Here is a 14071-nt window from a genome sequence, read left to right as displayed (position 1 = left end):
TGGATTTTTGCAAACAGACTAACATTTCTGTTTTGGAGTTACAGAGCGAGCGTCACAAGATGTACCTGTACAGAAGTGTCAGCTACACCTTAAATTTGTAAATACACCAAACAAAAGACACACTGTTGATACCAAATGATCAATATTGTAATTGGAAAACAGGTTACTTAACTTCAGTAGGGATATTTATGATGGATTCTTTCCAGAGCCTGGCTGGATGTGGAATTATTTTTCAGTAACAGCTGTGACAATAGGTGGAGTTCTTGAACATACAGCCGCTGTGTCGAGGCTCCAAAAATGTCAATGAAGAGTGACGCTCAATGTCAGTTTCTTTAAAAAAGAAATCCCCACTATCGGACAAGAAGTGGGAGGATTTTTTTACAGGACTCACCACACTGCACATTCCATGGGCCACACCGAAACATCATATAAAATCATATCTTACAGGTATTACACGCCAGTTTGTTTAGCCAAATGGAACCCACAGTGTCATGGTCGCTGCTGGAGGGAGTGTGTAAAACTAGATACTCTGCTTCACCTGCTGTAAAATTGCCCGAAACTTACGAGATATTGGGAAAGAATCCTCGACAAGATGGATAGGGCCTTTGATACCATTCCCAGGCTACCTGCTTACACTATACTAGGTGAGACCAATGCTTTCACCTTTCCTCTGCACTCTCTTAAGTGCAGGCAGATCAGCCTGGCATTAAATGCTGCTAATAGAGTGATCCTATTGGGCTGGAAAACAGATAGAGTTTGGACCACAACCAATGGCTCCACCAGCTGTGGTCTCTCTTGGGTGTGGAAAGGTTATCCATGGCCACCATGGGAGTGAAATCTGACCATGCAAAGACGTGGGCCCCCTTTATTTCCATTCTTTCTGTGGAGTTCCAGGAGTTGGCATGCCCCGCTTATTTACGTATTCTTAAATTGATGCTGTACCAATTGGGCTGAGTTTGCCGGCCCCTATTGGGCCTCCTCGGTGTCATATATTGCTTGTGGCCTCCCTGCTTGGCGGCATCCAGCACATACCTGTATTTTGCAAATCACCTGGAGAGGGTTTTTGGGGTGCTTTGGTCCTATTAGGTCAGGCTTTTACATGTTTTCTTTTGTGTTCTAGGTTCTTTTGTTCTGGAAAAGGTAGACTCAGTAGCCCTGTTCTTGGCATTAAGGGCCCAGATCTTTTTTAAAGGAGCATATATATGTCACACTCAGCAGGTCTTCTTTCATATTGGTTTCAGTAAGAGCTTGACCATCTTGTGCTCTCTTTCTGTTTTGAAGCGGCCAGCCCAGGTTGGGTTGTAGGTGGCTTGTTGTGTACGTAATCTATACAGATTTGTTGTACCTCATGGGTTTTCTTCTGATTTTATGACCTTAATGCAGCCGGCATGTTCAGTTGTAGGCAACGATGCATTGTAATGTTTTACCGTGTGTTCTGCTTATAAAAATTGATTTAATTCTAAACGTAAATCCCGCTCCCGCAGACTTGGAGCAACAGACAAATAAGCAACAAAATTGTGCTCAGTGTAAAATAGGACTATAAGACTTATCAGAATTCGTCTCCACCCACCATGACAGGAGGATGGGGCTTTGAGGAATCTCTGGATAGTGACAGTAAACTTCAGAAGGATTATGTTACTTACCCAGTAAGCATCTGTTCTTGGCATGTAGAGATGTAGATTCACATGATTTGCATACTCCTGCCATCTAGTGTTGGGTCCGGATATTTGCAAGTTGTTTTTCTTCAAAGAAGTCTTTCCAGTCACGAGGTAAGGTGACTCCTCCTTTCGGTGATAGTGTTCATGGGCATCAACTACATTGTTAGATTGTTTTCCCGCAAGGGGGTGAGAATGGAGTAAGTGAGTGTAGAAAAGAGATGCCCATGCGTAGGTCATATAAATAACGAGAACGGTAACAACTACAGGTGCCCAGGGTGAGCGCAAGTGAATCTACAGCTCTACATGACAGGAACAGATGCTTATTGGGAAAGTGACAATCAGTTTGAGGCCTGTGTGTTGTAGATGCACATGCTTTGCATAGATTATATAGCAATATTCTCCCAGAGAAATGGCTAACAAGTAGATGTTGCATTTTTCTGAAAAACTGTCTTTAGCACTGCTTGCCCTACATTGGCTTGTTGGTGTGCTGGTACACAATAGTGTTTAGTAAATGTGTGTGGTGAAGAGCATGTTGTTGCTTTACAAATGTCAGCTGTAGGAATTGCACCTAAAAAGGACATAGATGCCCCTATTTTGCGAGTGGAATGCGCTCTCGGGGGTATAAAGTTCATATAGCTTTTGCGCAGCAAGTTTGAATGCACTTAACAATCCATCTTGAAATGGTTGTTTTAGAGATAGGATTACAAATGAAACTAGTTGCTTTGATATACGAAAATCTATAGTCCTTTCAATATAGTACAATAAAGCTCTTCTGTATGAAGAGACCGTTCTGCTACTGAATCAGGTTGAGGAAAGAACACAAGTAACTCAACTGATTGGTTGATATGAAAAGCAGAAACTACTTTGGAATGGAATCTTGCATTGGTGTGAAGAACTACCCTATCTTCATGTAGTTGAAAGAAGGGTTATTCTAAGGTTAATGCCTGTAGCTCACCAACTTTCCATAATGAAGTGATTCCAATGAGGATGTGTAATGGCTCAAAGGGTGGATCCATAAGCCTTGTAAGTACAACGTTAAGATTCCATACTGGTGCCGGAGGGTTTCTTGGTGGTATTACTCTTTTTAAGCCCTCCATAAAGGCTTTAATGACAGGAACTTTAAATAAAGGTAAATGCTGTCTGTTCTGCAAATATGCAGCTACTGCTGGAAGATGCAAATGAATAGATGTGTAAGCTACCTAGCCCACACTGCTGTAAGTGTAGAAGGTAACAGACATAGTCCTGAACAGAAGCATTTAGGGGAATAATTTTGTTGATGTTACGGTAGATAACAAATAGTTTCCACGTTGCTGCATAGCAAGCTATCTTGATCGGTTTTCTATTTCTCTCAGAATAATCATACAGTCTTGCGGCAAATTTAAATATCGAAACTCTATAACTTCAGGAGCCAAATGACTAAGTTGTGCTCCTTGGGATTTGGATGCTTGATTTCTCCAGGGTTCTGAATGGGAAGACTGGAGGTGAGATGTAGCTTTTGATGTGGAACCACTAACCGTATTCTAACAGGGTGGTGTACCGTGGTTTACGGGCCCATGTTGGAGCTACCAAAATCAGTGTGAGTGGTGTTTGCCTGAGTATTCGAATCGGAAGCAGTAGGAGAGGCGGAAAAGCATAGGCACATATCCCTGACCAATTGATCCATAAGGATAAGGGGGTCCCAGTGAAAAAGAGGAACATACTATTTGGAAGCCATTTAAATAAATCAGGTCAACAAAAAATGCATCTATGATGTTTAATTCACATTATAGGCAGAAAAGCAGTGATAAGCAATTACAAGAATTACAAAATTGTAGTTGTATATGTGCCCCGGGGGGGAAGGGGAGACGTGAAATTGTGAGGGTAAAGTGGGAGGGAATTTGTGACAGTAAAAACACGGTATTGATCAAACAATAGTATAGGTTCAATGTCAAATTTTCAGTGAAACAAATAACGAATCAATACAGAGATTTCACAATACACATGCCCCAATGTCCATATTATACAAGCATTGTGGGTTGGAAGGGGCTGTGTTTGAAGACAAGGACGTATGTCGACGTTTCGACCCTATAGGAGCAGGAATAGTTGGACTCCTTGCATTTGGGTCTTCATCAGGACGGGGACGGGTGGGGCAGACAACCTATTATTAGAAAGTCGAGTTAAATATAATATTTAATAATGAATAAATCTCTAGTATGTTGTGGGTAGACACATCATATACAAAAAAGCGTACCTGAATTAATCAGTTTAGGAGGTTAGAATTCCAGGAGAAAGAGTCGATGAGGAGTATTGTATCCTGGGAAAAATTATTAATATACCAATTAAAATGATAAAGATATAGTCAGGTTGATTGTATCTATTTTATAAAGGGTTAGACTTAGGGTCAGCTTTTCATCGAAAAAGATCCGGGTACTGGATAGAGAGAGCCACTCATCCGAATCTATACAAAAGGGGAACAGCATTTACAATTGGGCCAAGTTAAGATGGAGGGAGTCGGAATTGAAATTAAAGGGCAGCAGCGCTTACCGAGTGGTGTTAGGCTTCTCGCTAAACCCACGGGTAGGAGGATAAAGTCCGATTCAATCGGGAACGGTATCCTGTAGTGTGGGGAGTGAGTAACGGGGCGCCATTATAGTTTAGAAAACGGAATGAAAGGGTCATTAAGATGATAGTTGGAGGAGCCAGTAACTCGCAAGGCTTACCGGTCACGAACGCTTTGGCGTTTCTCTCGGGAACCTCGAGGCAAACGGGGAACTTCCTGATGCCGCCGTTGACATGGCAACAGGGGGTCACGTGGGAAGGGGTAATGGAAGAAAGACTTCGAAGAGCCATTCGTAACCTAGGAGATCAGATTGTTTAGAGTGACGATTAGACCAAAGACGAACAACGTCGAAGGAATTGTTTACCAAAGTATAAAAAACCCCTATAGGTGGACCATATTTCTGCCATCATGTTGAAATACAGATTGGGAGTGAGATAAAAAAATTCACATTGTGGCTTAGACTATCCCGACCACTGGTGAGGTGGAAAACCTCCCTATCAGGCGATGATAAAGGCAGATATCATAAGCATAGGGCATTTACAATAAGAATAGGGCATTTACAGTAAGAATAAAATTAGTCAAACTGCGTACCTATCACATGACGGTAAAGGCAGTTTCCATTATTGCCCATTGGGTAATTGATGTATAATCACGATATACGTTCATATAGAATAAATAGATCGGCCAGTTTTTCATAGGGCAGTCAATTAGTATTAGAACGAGAAATGTACTGCGTACCTGTCACATGACGGTATAGGCAGTGTCCATCTATCTCACGCCTATAATTATACTACCATGGTCGAAAAGAGAAAATCACATCATATGATCAGTATAAACAGTTGGTTAACATAATTAGAAAGCTGGATAACATCATTATGTTAGAGTAGCGAGCTGTGAGAAGGAGCTATCTCGTTCATTTAGACCAGTGTCAATGGAATCGAAAAAGAACATCCACTTAAGTTCCCTGATGTTTAGTATGTTCGAGATATTACCTCCCCTTGGGCCTAGGTTGGCTTTCTCAATCACAACCCATTTTAGGCTGTCAGGTGGATGTTTCGCTGATCTGAAATGGTCTACTAGTGGGGCACCTGCCACTTCGCACCTGATTCTACTCATGTGTTGAAGGACACGTTGTTTGATTTTTAGTTTGGCCAATATAAATGAGATTGCAGGGGCAGACAATCGCATATATCACAACTGAAGTGTTGCAATTAGTTAAGGACTTCAATTGGATTTTGTTCTGGTTATGTTGGAATTCCTTAGTCTGTATAGAGCTACTACAGGCTTTACATTGTCCGCATTTAAAGTGGCCAGTGACCGGCTGGAGATTCCAAAGTGACCTGATGGTTGGGATTTCCCTAGTCGGAAGCAAAGAGTGCACTACATAGTCCTTAACACTTTTGGATTTCCTGAAGGCATGTAGAGGGGTGCCTGGATGTTGGATATCATCTGCAACCAGTTGCCAGTGGTGATTGACCGGGATAGTCTAAGCCACAATGTGAATTTTTTATCTCACTCCCAATCCGTATTTCAACATGATGGCAGAAATATGGTCCACCTATAGGGGTTTTTTATACTTTGGTAAACAATTCCTTCGACGTTGTTCGTCTTTGGTCTAATCGTCACTCTAAACAATCTGATCTCCTAGGTTACGAATGGCTCTTCGAAGTCTTTCTTCCATTACCCCTTCCCACGTGATCCCCTGTTGCCATGTCAACTGCGGCATCAGGAAGTTCCCCGTTTGCCTCGAGGTTCCCGAGAGAAACGCCAAAGCGTTCGTGACCGGTAAGCCTTGCGAGTTACTGGCTCCTCCAACTATCATCTTAATGACTCTTTCATTCCGTTTTCTAAACTATAATGGCGCCCCGTTACTCTCTCCCCACACTACAGGATACCGTTCCCGATTGAATCGGACTTTATCCTCCTACCCGTGGGTTTAGCGAGAAGCCTAACACCACTCGGTAAGCGCTGCTGCCCTTTAATTTCAATTCCGACTCCCTCCATCTTAACTTGGCCCAATTGTAAATGCTGTTCCCCTTTTGTATAGATTCGGATGAGTGGCTCTCTCTATCCAGTACCCGGATCTTTTTCGATGAAAAGCTGACTTTATGTAAGTCTAACCCTTTATAAAATAGATACAATCAACCTGACTATATCTTTATAATTTTAATTGGTATATTAATAATTTTTCCCAGGATACAATACTCCTCATCGACTCTTTCTCCTGGAATTCTAACCTCCTAAACTGATTAATTCAGGTACGCTTTTTTGTATATGATGTGTCTACCCACAACATACTAGAGATTTATTCATTATTAAATATTATATTTAACTCGACTTTCTAATAATAGGTTGTCTGCCCCACCCGTCCCCGTCCTGATGAAGACCCAAATGCAAGGAGTCCAACTATTCCTGCTCCTATAGGGTCGAAACGTCGACATACGTCCTTGTCTTCAAACACAGCCCCTTCCAACCCACAATGCTTGTATAATATGGACATTGGGGCATGTGTATTGTGAAATCTCTGTATTGATTCCTTATTTGTTTCACTGAATATTTGACATTGAACCTATACTATTGTTTGATCAATACCGTGTTTTTACTGTCACGAATTCCCTCCCACTTTACCCTCACAATTTCACGTCTCCCCTTCCCCCCCCGGGGCACATATACAACTATAATTTTGTAATTCTTGTAATTGCTTATCACTGCTTTTCTGCCTATAATGTGAATTAAACATTATAGATGCATTTTTTGTTGACCTGATTTATTTAAATGGCTTCCAAATAGTATGTTCCTCTTTTTCACTGGGACCCCCTTATCCTTAACGCTAGTCACCCAGGTCCCAGCGACTTCATTGGGTTAACCCTTCTCCTCTATACCAATTGATCCATAAGGCATTGTCTTTGGATAGAAGGTGTGGGAACCTGGAGGCGATGTTTGGGCTTTGTGTGTTGTCTACTGTAGCGTCAATATCTATTTGTGGGTATCCCCACTGTTGAAATTGTGGAAGGAGAACTTGGGGATGAAGTTACCACTTGTGTATTTGCTGCCTCCGTCTGCTGAGGAGGTCGGCAATTTGATTGTTCACTCCTGGAAGGCGTTCTGCAAGAAGGTGAATTTTGTGATGGATCGCCCATTTCCAAATTGTCTGAGACAGGCGTGAGAGTTGGAGTGTGTGTGTCCCTCCCTGTTTTTGTACACAGTACATTGCTGTCATGTTGTCTGTGCGTACTAGGACAACTTTGGGTGTGAGATGAGACTGAAAAGTTTTCCGCACTAGAAATACATCTAGAAGCTTTAGATAGTTGATGTAGAGACGCTTGTGTTTATCGTCCTAGAGACCCTGTAATGTGTAATGATGAAGATGTGCACCCCAACCTGTGAGAGATGCGTCTGCTGTTAGCATGATCTGTGGAACAGGGTCGATGAAAGGCCGCCCTTTTGATAAATTGTGTGGGTTCCACAACTGCAGAGAGCAATGGGTGCGGCTGTCTACCAACACTAAATCTATTAATTGACCCTATGACTGATTTCACTCATGTGCTAAGCATTCTTGTAGTGGACGCATGCGCAGTCTTGCATGAGGCACTATTACAATGCATTACGCCATCATTCCTAGCAGGCGCATACAAATGTCCTGGCTGGAAAGGATTGGTCAATTTGGAACTGCAGCAATACAGTATGGATGTTGCAAATTTTGGCTGCACTGGAAGAGGCTCGAATGTTGAGAGTGGATACTAGATAGGATTGTATCTGTGAAGGCTGTAGGTGAGACGTTTGCATATTGACCGTGAAACCCAATTGGTGGAGTAGGTGTAGCGTGGTTTGGTGTGTGTTGGCTTTGATGAGTCAGTCATCTAGGTACGGGAAGACATGAATTTGTTGTCTTCTGAGATGAGCTGCCACTACTGCAAGACATTTGTTAAACAATCTGGGAGCTGTAGTTACTCCGCATGGGAGTACTTTGAACTGGTAGTGTTTGCCTGCTATCACAAATCTGAGATATTTGCGATGAGCTGGATGGACCGGAATGTCAAAGTATGCGTCTAAGTCTAGTGTGGACATAAAATCCTGTATAAGTGGAAGGACCTGTTGAAGCGTTACCATATGAAAGTGTTCTGACAGTATGTGGTAGTTTAACACTCAGAGATCCAAAATTGGTCTTCAGGAACCGTCTTTTTAGGGAACTAGAAAATAAAGAGAGTAAACCCCTGAACCTTGGTACTGTAATGGAACTGGTTCTATGGCTCCTTTCTCGAAGAGAGATTGCACCTCTTGCTTAAATAACTGTAAGTGGTCTGACAACAGTTTGTGAAGGCGAGGTGTGATGTTTGGAGGATTGGTGGTAAGCTCCAGGCAATCATCATGTTGGATAATGTCGATCACACATTTGTCGGTTGTTATGCATTGCCAAATGGGGAGAAATTGTTGAAATCTTCCCCCCACAGGTGTTAAGTGATCAGGGGAATTGTGGGCAGATCACTGTTTGTTAGGGGAAGGGGTGTTACTTGGTGTGGCGCCTTTACCCCTACTTTTTGTAATGGTTTCCTCTATACCCTCGTCTATAGAAACCTCTAGAAGTGAAGAATTGGGTATTGCTTTTGTTAGAGGAAGCATTTGGGTCTGAAGATGTTGTTTTAGACCCTTCTCTGTAAAAGGAACAACAAAAGGAGCCTCTATTAGACGAGGAACGGCGCACTCCCATGGACTTTCCCACTTCTGTATTTTTTTTCATTTTTTCTAGGGATTGGTCGACTACAGGCCCAAACAGGTGTTCTTTGTCAAAAAGGGCGTTTAAAATGGACTGCTGGGCCTCGGCTGGACCTCAGGCTTCAAACCCAAAATCCTAAGCCGTTCATGCCTTCTAAGGAGAATGCTGGTATCTATCTCCCTAGCTGCGGTGTCAGCTGCATCTAGAGCACATCTGATTGAAGAGTTATAAATTTGTTTTTCCTTTTCAACCAACTGTTGTGCATCAGCTTTGTGTTCTTCTGGAAGGAATTGGAGCAGCTGCTCCATTTCATCCCAGTGTGCCCTGTCGTACCTGGCTAGTAGGCCCTGTGTGTTCGGGAAGCACCAGTGGTTCGCGGCTTGAACAGCCACTCGTTTTCCTGATGCACCAATGAGCTTAGATTCTTTGTCTGAGGAGGTGCATCACCAGAAGTTTGTGAATTAGCTCTTTTGCAAGCTTGGAACACTACTAGGGAGTCGAGACGAGATTGTCCCTTGATAAACACAGGATCTGATGGTGAGGGTTTGTATTTTTTTATCTACTCTTATTAAATACGTGCCTGTACAGGGTCTTTAAAGATATCCTCTGCATGCCTCATCATGCCATTAAGCATAGGGTGTGATTGAATGGACCTGGGTGGGCTCAAGTGTTTCAAATAACAAGTCTTCTTCTAAGGACTCTTCATGCAAGGCCACCCCATGATACTCTGCTGCTGTAGCAATGAGTTGCTGACAAGCCATACTATCGTCTGGAGGTAATGGCTTCGCAGGATAAAGGTCTGAGTCATTATCTACTGGAGCATCAATGGTGTAGGCATTCCATGGGTCTACAGGCAAAAGAGTGTCCTCATCAATATGATCCCCCATCTGGATCTGTATGTGGGGTTCCCTGAGGTGTTATATGGAAGGGATCCTTAATTATTAAGTGTGGAGAAGATGGTGAAGGTGGAGAGGGTTGTGGGGCAAGATAAACAGGGCTAGTGGCCATGTCCTCCTTTTTCAAAGTAATCTTGTAGGTAGGGTCCTCTGAAGGAAGTTTGCGTTTTGATGGTGTTTTAGCAAAAATATGTCCCGTATCAGGATTAATAAAATATATATCATTTTCTGCTTAGGATTTAATTTGGCCTTAGGAATGTCTAAAATTGGTTCCTTGAGGTTCAGGAAGGCTGTCCTTGGAATTTCGCGTCAAAATTGACCTGTCCTTGGGAGTGAAAGGTTTTGGCTCTAAAGCGTGTGTTTGTTTCGGAGTGGAGGGTTTTGGCTCCGAACAAGATTTGTCCTTCGATCCCGATGGATCGGATCTGAAGATAATTTTGTTTGACTCTGCCTGAGCCGAAAGCTTGACTGTCTGTTTCAGGGCTGATCTGGTAGATGAGGCATCAGAAACAATGTCTCTGTGCCAAACTTGGTCAGAAGGCAGAGGTAGTGCGGAAGCCTTATGTGTTTTGGAAGAGGTGTTCGGGGCAAGGGGTCTCATGGCACCGTGGCACATCTTCAGACTTCAGATCGATCTCCAGCTCAGGAACGGACTTTGAAATGGAGAAGCCCTCTTCTTTTGCGGCGGATGCTTCGATCTCCTCTTGTTCGGATTCTTCCCAGAAGATATCCAGAGTATGTTGAATGAGTTGACGTAGCGAGCCAGGCGATCGTGTGGAGTCTTCTTAGACCGAAACGATTTGCAAGCGTTGCAGTCATCCTCCCTGTGCTCCGGAGAGAGGCACAAGTTACAAACTTGATGTTGGTCGGTGCGAGGATACTTGGCATGGCATTGAGGAAAGAATTGGAAAGGAGTCCATTCTATCTACAGACGGTTGGCCCGACACGGCTAGGTCTGATAGCTGCCCACAAGGTTTTCGATCGAAGATGGAGAAATTGTTGACTGATTCAGTATGCACTGAACAAGAAAACCCGCACGGAAACAATAGCATCAAGTGTACAGTGGATTGCGCACTGAGGGGATCTCGAAGAATGGTTTCAGAGCGCAGCAATACACGTCTGAACCCAAAGGGGGAAAAAAGCTAATAATGGAGTACCTCGTGACTGGAAAGACCTCAACTTTGGAGAATGCAAAGCATGTGTATATACAGCACATATGCCTTGAACAGAGTTTCCAAAGGTAAGTAACTTGTTCTGCTGATGGATACTTCTACTCTCCGATTCCTTACCTTTTGGATACCCAAGCAGTACCCTCCAAATGGTAGTGCATCGGACCAGTAGACGTTAAACAAGGAAGTCCTGTATGAGTGAGTAGGTAAGGTGGTCCTCCCTGAGGACATGTGAATCAAAACAGTGCCTCATAAAGATGAGGAAGCATGTGGATGTAACAGCCTGATAGATGTCCAGAACTGAATAATTCTAAGCCAAAGACCTACTGCTTGCCTTTGAATTGGTGGAATCAACCCTTAAGCCCTTAGGAGGATCCTTCTTGACCAAGGCATAACACATTTTGATAGAGAGGATGATTTACCTCAATAAAGCAATCTCTAAACTACCCTTCCCTTCTTCCACCGGCGAATATAATACAGAGTTACTCATTCACTCGCTGCTCCATCGCATGATCTATTAAGAAATTAAGGACCTAACTGGTGAAGCTTCTCCTCCTCTTTAGAGGGATGTGGCAAGGAGATAGAAAGCTGGAAGCATGACTGACTGCCCCGCATAAAAGGACACCACCATATTCAGAAGAAAGGATGCCAAAATCCTGAGAATCAACTTATACGTGAAAAAGATAGGATACTGCAGCAGCATTGACGGTGTCTACAGCTCACTGACAGAACGCCGAAGTGATTGCTCCGAGCACAGTACCATGAGTAAGCAGCCTAAAAAAAAGTGCTGTGCATTGGAGTAAAAGGGGTTCACATCAAATAGGACCAATTTAAGGTCCCACTGAGGCATACGAAAAGGTGCAGGAGTAAATATATGGAACCCCTTTAAAAAAAAAACAACAGCTGATGACTTGAAGAGGGTTGAAGCACAAGCTACTACTTGTGTAACGATATATCTGTAAGAGACATTAGTTAGCGATAGATTCCTTACCTTAGAATATCCCCAGGCGTCAGTCTGGATCCGGAAACTTTTGCGTAGCAGTACCCTTGCGCGTCGGTAGGCGTCGTCTGCAGGCGTCTCCTGCGGCTCCGCGTCCGTCGTTGGCGTCGTGCGCCGTGATGACGTCGCTGGAGTATATAGGCGCCGCCTCCGCGCGCTGACGTCAGTTCTTTGTACACAGCTTTTCCGCGCCAGAAGACGCAGAGCCATGAGAGAACCAACACAGGTGCCTTTTGAAACTAGGGCCCTGAAAGGGATGACCTTAACCCTAGGTATCAGTTCGCAGAACGGGGAGGATGGGTGGGTTCGGTAAGGAATCTAACACTAACTAATGTTTCTTACAGATATATCGTTACCGAAGGTAAGTAACTTGTTCATCTGAAAGAAACACGTTAGTGTTAGATTCCTTACCTTAGAATAGATACCCCAGCAATACCAACCCCGGTGGTGGGTCTGCGAACCAATACATTCCTACACCAGAAAGTCCTGGAGGACCGAACGGCCAAAGAAGCCATCCCTCCGGACTTGACTGTCCAGGCAGTAGTGCCTCGCAAAGGTGTGCAGCGAGGCCCACGTAGCCGCTTGGCAAATGTCCTGCAAGGGGACTCCCCGGCCCAGGGCAGTAGTAGCCGCCGTGGCCCAAGTGGAATGGGCCCTCAGCCCAACAGGAGGCTCCTTCCGAGCCAAAGAGTAGCACGCTTTGATGCAGAGAACGACCCACCGTGAGATGGTCCGTTTATGTACCGCCCGTCCCTTCTTCGCACCCACGTAGCCAACAAACAGTTGGTCATCCACCCGGAACTGGCGTGTGTGATCCATGTAAAATGAAAGCGCACGTTTTGGGTCCAGACGATGGAGCCGCTCTTCATCCTTTGAAGGATGCGGAGGTGGGAAGAAGGAAGGGAGGGTGATGGACTGCCCGATATGGAAAGCAGAAACTACTTTGGGCAGGAAAGAAGGTCTAGTCCTCAGAACCACCTTGTCAGGATGGATGGACAAGAAAGGAGGTTTGACAGAAAGAGCCTGGAGCTCACTCACCCTCCTGGCAGAGGTGATGGCAACCAGGAAAGCCGTCTTTAAAGTCAGGAGACGGAGAGGGCAAGAATGAAGGGGCTCAAAGGGAGCACACATTAAAAAGGTTAGAACCAGGTTCAAGTCCCACTGAGGCATCACAAACGGAACAGGTGGATACATGTGTGTGATGCCCTTCAAGAATCTCGTTACAATTGGGGACTTGAACAAAGAAGGCTGATCAGGAAGCCTAAGAAAGGCTGAAAGGGCAGAAAGGTAGCCCTTGATAGTGCCCAGAGCAGAGCCCTGCTGGGCAAGAGAGAGAAGGAACAGAAGAACCTCGGAGAGAGGGGCAGAAAGGGGATCCACAGCCTTTGCTGCGCACCATGCCACAAATTTGTTCCACCGACAGGCGTATACCGATTTCGTGGAGGGACGCCTGGCTGCCAGAATTACATTACAGACTTCAGGAGGCAAGTCAAATGGCCTCAACTGCCGCCGCTCAATCTCCAAGCATGGAGGTGGAGACTGGACAGGTTCGGGTGGAGGACCGTCCCCTGTTGCTGCGACAGAAGGTCCTCCTGAAGAGGCAGGCGGATCGGGGGACCGACTGACATGCTGAGTAGCTCGGGATACCAGTACCTTCGAGCCCAGTCCGGAGCCACAAGGATAACTTGGGCCCGGTCGCGCCTGATCTTCTTCAGCACTCTGGGCAGAAGTGGTATAGGCGGAAAGGCGTATAACAGACCGCAACTCCACTCGCGCCGAAAGGCGTCGCCGTGCGAGTGCCGTCTTGGAAACTCCAACGCGCAGAATTGATGACATTGCGCGTTCTCTTCTGTGGCGAATAGATCTAACCAAGGCTCTCCCCATTTCCGAAAGAGGCCTTGCGCCACGTCCGAGTTCAGACGCCATTCGTGATCCATCGAGCACCGACGGCTGAGTTCGTCCGCCCTGGCGTTCAGAGAACCTGCCAGGTGTTGAGCCAAAGTCAACATCTTGAACTTCTCCTTCCGGAGGAAGCCGTTGACGTTCCTTAGATCCAAGATAGGACGTAGGCCCCCTTTGTCCTTCTTGGGTACCA

The 14071-nt window shown here is 44.8% G+C and overlaps 1 protein-coding gene across 6 annotated transcripts in view; it reads right to left on the bottom strand.

Moving 5' to 3' along the window:
- The window catches only part of NF1 (neurofibromin 1), a 2008692-nt gene that overhangs the window by 1259947 nt on the left and 734674 nt on the right, over positions 1-14071 (bottom strand). The gene's annotated exons all lie outside the window — the stretch shown is intronic.

This window comes from Lissotriton vulgaris, chromosome 2_1, assembly GCF_964263255.1.
Source record: "Lissotriton vulgaris chromosome 2_1, aLisVul1.2, whole genome shotgun sequence".
Classification (NCBI taxonomy): Eukaryota; Metazoa; Chordata; class Amphibia; order Caudata; family Salamandridae; genus Lissotriton; species Lissotriton vulgaris.
Note: the sequence above shows the minus strand (reverse complement) of the source record. Positions and strands in the feature narration are given on the sequence as shown.